The sequence below is a fragment of the Rattus norvegicus genome, chromosome 7 (assembly GCF_021556685.1).
Source record: "Rattus norvegicus strain SHRSP/BbbUtx chromosome 7, alternate assembly SHRSP_T2T, whole genome shotgun sequence".
Taxonomy (NCBI): Eukaryota; Metazoa; Chordata; class Mammalia; order Rodentia; family Muridae; genus Rattus; species Rattus norvegicus.
Genome location: NC_141540.1, coordinates 61,828,336 through 61,834,392, shown reverse-complemented (window position 1 = coordinate 61,834,392; position 6,057 = coordinate 61,828,336).

Here is a 6,057-nt window from a genome sequence, read left to right as displayed (position 1 = left end):
TAAGTGAAAGTCGAAAACTCAGTAATTCAGCTTTGGCATTTTCTTAATGCTGCAAGCTTGTAAGAATTCAGTATTTGTGGACCACAAAATTGCTAATAATTTCTGTGTATGTATGTATCAAAATTTTCTGCCAGTCATTTAAATTGGAATTATAAAATTTACATAACTTACTATGCTGCCCTTCCAAATTCTTGCTTACATAGTACACAAGCATTGGCTGACAGCTCGATTTCGCATTCATTGTTTCATTCCCGGGGTGTTAGGCACCTGTCTGACTTTAGCTACCTTCTGATATCTTGCTAGGTAAGGGTCAGTGTTAACTCCTTTAAGCAGCAGTTAGGGTACCAGTTGAGAAAAACAGTTCTTAATTTTTAGGCTTATGTGTCTGAGTGTTGTGTCCACATGTACAGCGACCTTAGTGTACAGAGAGCTTTGGATTATGGGTGGTTCTGAGCCACAGTGTGTGTTGGGAACCAAGTCTAGGTTTTGCCCAAGTCCCCTTACCACTAAGCCAACTCTCCAGTCCTAGGATGTGGCCTAATTTGCAGAAACATGTCATAAAATGTTTTGGTAGTTTGCATTTATAGTTGACTCAAGGGACATCTTGACCACATAGTATTTGTCTTAATTTCTAAGAAAGTGCTTTTTCCAATAAAAAATTGTTTCTACTGCATACTGGAAATAATTTTGATAATACTTGAGTTCTTTAAATTTTGGAAGAAATGCCTTTAATTCAAAGGTGATAGAATTTCCACAAGTGACTGAGTTGATTTAATATTTCAAGTCTCTGGCCTCTAGATACTCATAATAGAAAAACTTAGGTAAAACCTTCAAATTACACACTTCGAGAAGACATAGGAAGGAATGACATAAATAGTTTCATCTTCTTGAGTATAAAAATAAAGATTTGGGGCAGCCACAGCATTTCAAAGCTACCTTTAAATCTGTTACATACTGAACATTTATTTTAAGATGTAGTTTTAATTACCATATGCAGCAATGCATTCATTTTGTCTGGTTTGGAATTGTTAAATATTTCCTCCTCCTGAGAGAAACATCACTGGAATGTTTTAATATCTGAATAATTAATATTCCTCTTGTATGCTATTACATAAAACATACCTTTATTTAAATGCCACTTGCGTTCCTGTGCCTAAGAAATATTTCTACATTTACATTATCTAAAGCTTTGGGTTATTCTTGGTTCATTCTAAATGTAGATCTAAAATTTGAATATTAAACTAGTTGGCTTGCAAAATACTATTCCGAATATGAATTGTCTACTGAAGATGGGCCGATCATTACCCCGGCTTCCCTGCATTTACACAGACAGCCCTGAGCTGTCTGTGGACATAATGGAGGTCCATTATCCCTGAAGTGTTTGTAAAGTACATGGTGTGGGAAAGGAAGATGCAGACTCTTGTTTCATAGAGCATTAAAGTGGGGCTTCCTTTCCAACTTTGTATTACCTTTTTTCTTTGCATTTAAGGTAAGGGTATAAAACTTTAGTGTTCCAAATTCCATCAAAAGGAGCCAAACTAACAGGAAAATGGACCAGAAGGCCTAGGGGAACAAAAATGGCTGCAAATCTAAATAGGAATCAATTATTTCTAAGGCTTTATTGTTACAACAGTCTTTACCCTAAATAAAAGCAGATGGTATAACAAGGGCCATAATGTTACAGCAAGGGACAAAGACTAAGTTATGATAAAGTTCTACTTGTTTAAATGGTCCAAGACAGCAGTGGGTAGATGGTAGGAGTCAATTTGTTTTCTATCATTAGATGTGTCTAGACAATGGCAAGACAAATCTTACTAGAAATATTAAGTTCTTTCCCACATAAATGGGATAGGATTTCCTTGTACTCTAGAATAATTTAGTGACTTTCGTCAACATCTGTTCTTCCTTTGTGTGTGTTTACTTTGTAGCTTGAATCTAGCCTAAATACTAAATATCTCTGACTCAAAACACTATTTTGATGTGAAACATGTCTCAACATTGTTAAGCAGGAATGTGACTGGAATAAATGGGAGCTAGATGAAGCCATCAGTCCCAACATTCCTCTACTGCTTGTCCCCTTCTAGGTTTCACAGTGCAGATGCTGATCAACCCCCTGGATATAATGTATTTGAAATTCATTTTTAATATATCATCTTGGAAATGCTAATCTCCGAATTTGTCCCTCATGAGATTAATTTAGAACATTTCTGAACCTATTTATAGAGTTGTTCAGTAAATGTATGCCCATGCCCCCAAGGATACTCCCACACACCTGTTAGCCACTGTGGGAAGATGATCTCTGTATTTGAGGATTATTTTAGAATACCCTTGACTAGGTGTTTATTACATAGCAATACAAATTTTTGTTTTGTTTTGTTTTTAATTTTGGAACAGCAAAGTTTATCCTTTAATCCTAGAATGTTAAAAAACAATTCTAGCTCCAATCCTTTCATTTAAAGAGAAATTATTGTTGATTATACCAGATGAATTACTGCTAAAGCTGGGGCCAAAGCTGATACTTCCCTTTCTACATAAACACCTATGTCCTATAAAATTCAGTGAATATGAAAGATAAGAATTTAAGGACTCTACCACTAGCAGTGTTCTTTTAAAAGAATTAAAACGTTAATATCTAGGCAATGGGAGAAAGGGACATGTGACGTCACACCCTAGCTGAAACACTATTGCCAATTGATGGCTGGTGGATAAGGGAGATTGTCAGTTTGGTTCAGGGCTTCAGACTTTGGCCCCCTGTGCATGCTCCAATGGACAACCTGTGTACACACAGCAGCATTAAGTGGACTTGGTTTACTTAAAAAGTACAGGAAGTTGAAAAGGAAGGGGTTGGGGGGCGTATGGCAAGGTTGGAGGGAGGGGCGGTTTATATCAAAACATATGCATATATGAAATTCTCAATTTTTTATTTAAAAATGAAGGCAAAACTGACTGCATTTTCTGCTTTTGGGATTTTATCTGTGCTTTGCCTGTGTACGAACAGACTTCAAACTTCTAAAAATAAATCACCTTTGAAGTATTTGCTGTGTCAATCTTAGTGGGCTGCTTGGTTAATTTTGTACTAATATTTTCTAAGCTAGAAGTAGTGTTCTCAGTAATAGTGCGCTCGGTGCGATAGGTAATGTTTATGGCTAGAAATTTATTTCAAGTTTAAAGCCTAAGGAGATAAACATTTAACAATGGAGCACAACAAAAAAAAGGTGTTTTTTTTGTTTTGTTTTGTTTTTCTCATAGCAGGCTAGAAGTCATTTAGTAAAACTGAAAACATCTCAAAAGTTAATCTCTATATTTTAAGTGTATGGATGTTTTGCTGCATGTATGTATGTGGATCACAAACTCACAGTTCTTGCAGAGTCCAGAAGAGGGCATTGGATCCCCAGGAACTAGGGTTACAGAATATTGTGGGCTGCCATGAGGGAGGGCTGGGAATCAAAACCTGGTCTGGAAGAACAGACTGTGTGCTTAACCACTGAGCCATCTCTCTGGTCCCCTGCCAACCTTTACTTTGAATTTTTATTATTTTTAGTATGTGTGGGTCTGTTTGTAAGTATGTGGGAGCTGGTGCCGCTGGAGGACAGAAATATCAGGTCCCCTGGAGCTGGGGTTGCAGGTGGTCGAGCACTGCCTACATGGGTGCTGGGCATAGAACTCAGGCCCTTGCAAGAACAGTACCTGCCCTTAACTGCTGAGTCATCTCTTGTCTTAGTTAGGGTTTTACTGCTGTGAACAGACATCATGACCAAGGCAACTCTTATGAGGGCGACATTCAATTGGGGCTGGCTTACAGGTTCAGAGGTTCAGTCCATTGTCATCAAGGAGGAAGCATGACAGCATCCAGGCAGGCATGGTGCAGGAGGAGCTGAGAGATCTACATCTTCATCTGAAGGCTGCTAGCAGAATACTGGCCTCCAGACAGCAAGGGTGAGTGAGGGTCTTAAAGCCCACACCTACAGTGACACACCTACTCCAACAAGGCCACACCTGCTAATAGTGCCAGTCCCTGACAGTGCCAAGCATATATAAACCATCACAAAAGTTAAGATTAAATAAAAAGAAACTCAGCTTTCTAATTATGCCTGAAATTATTGGGAAAATAAGATGTCTATATAATTTTCTTTGTTGGATCACTACTTCCTATCTCCTTATAGTAAGTTGCAAATGTGTAAAACTTCTCCAAGATGTGAGTTTTAATGGAAAGGATGATAAAGTAAGGCTTTTCCAGTCTTTGTAATTAGCTGGGCAAGTGTTTGCTAAGTTTGTTATAGAAAGACTCCACAATGTGCTGACTCTGGAAATAAACGGGAACAACATGTTCTGTTCCTGTGGTTTTAAGGTCCTTCATACACGAGACTGGGTGTTTCCCTTCTAACATAAGCCGCAGAAGTCTCTGTAGAGTGTTGATCACAAAAGTGAACCGATGGGAACAAAACCTTAATGTTCTTCTTTGGGAAGGTTTTGCTTTTCTTCTAAAGGAAGTCTCACTGAGCGCTGTGGAGACAACAGTATTCTGAGGGAGACAGTGCTGAACAGTGTGCCTTTTAATTTCTGTGGATGGCATGCTATTCATAGGAAGGACTTTCTTCCTTTCCTGTGCTGTCTCTGCCCTCCTGAGAACAGAAGGTGCCAAACTGCCCTGTGTCCTCAAGGTCCTCACTACCCTTCTGCCTTAAAGTCAAGGATGAGCTGTTTTCTGATACACATATGTCCAGCCTTCAGTCGGAATGTTACAAGGCAGCCCTACCACAAGTAGAAGAAACTAACATGTATTTCTAGTGAATCCTTCAGAATAAAAATAGTTGATTCAATCCGTGAAGCCTTCAGATATGTTTCACTTAAGACAAACCAACTTAGAAAGGAAACAGGAAAACAAAACAAAACAAAACCCGAAACCTAAAATGTTTGAATAACACAAAGCTGGAGAGAGAACAACAGCTTCTTCCACCCCTGTGAGAAAGCAACTGAACTAACATTTGCACTAAGACAGAACTCCCTGACCTGGCTTCCTGGTTTGTTTGTTTTGTCTTTTCAGTTGTTTCATTCACTCTTAAGGAGCTCTAGAGGCACTGAAATGTGAAGTGTGTAAGGTAATGTTGTTAACCTTAGGGCCTGTCCTGGGCTTTCTGGATGTTGCATGAATTACTTTAAGTCCCTCAGTCTTAGCGGTCTTGTTCCGTGTTCATTCACCCACCCCTCATCCCCGAATCTGTCGAAGGAAAACACGCAGTGAAGATATGCGATTTCAGGTTAAGATGCTCCAACTATTGAACTCACCTTTCTTTATAGCCAACGTGTCCCTAATAAATGCCTTTAGGCTAACAGGAAAATACTCTCAAGCAGAAATAAAAAAATGAAATAAAATTCAGTCTGCTCTAAAACTTAGAAGACACGGAGACATAACATCTTTGTGATTTTAAAGTTTTCTAAATCCTGAAGCCTTTTTATTCATCAAGAAGAAAAGACACTAAAGGTCTCCTTTCCCATTGCTTGCAAATACATGTCACCATAACCGGTCAGAACTCTGTCCAAATGTATTCAGTCAGTACCAGCTAAGTATTTAACTTCTGGTAGAGTGGGCTTAACGTTTCCATGATTCTGCAATTGTTATTCATCAGGAACATGAGTTCATTCATCTGGGACTTGCAAGGCAAGAAAAGGAGGGTACAAAAAACAAAAAAAAACAAAAAACGAAAAAAAACCTTCATTCTTCCAAACGTAGCTTGAAACAGTTTTCAAGTTTGATTTTATGATTTTTTTTTTAAAATGTAAAAAGCTGTTTTAAACTTACAAAAGAAAAGTCAGGCGAATAGAGGCTGAAGGTGTACATCCACAGGGTAGATATGAAAGTAGCAAGGACGAAGTAGAAAGGCGAAGGACTAACAGCAAATCTCAAGCAACTGTAGCAGTTCCAAAGTGTCTGCAAGCCGCGGTTGCCTTGCTCACCTGCAAATCTCGGGGCGGGCTAAAGGTGGCAAAATTCCTAAAGAGGCCAAAAGCGTCTGCTCTTCACAGCCGGAAGCCAGGAAAGTGGCATCACCTTTCAGG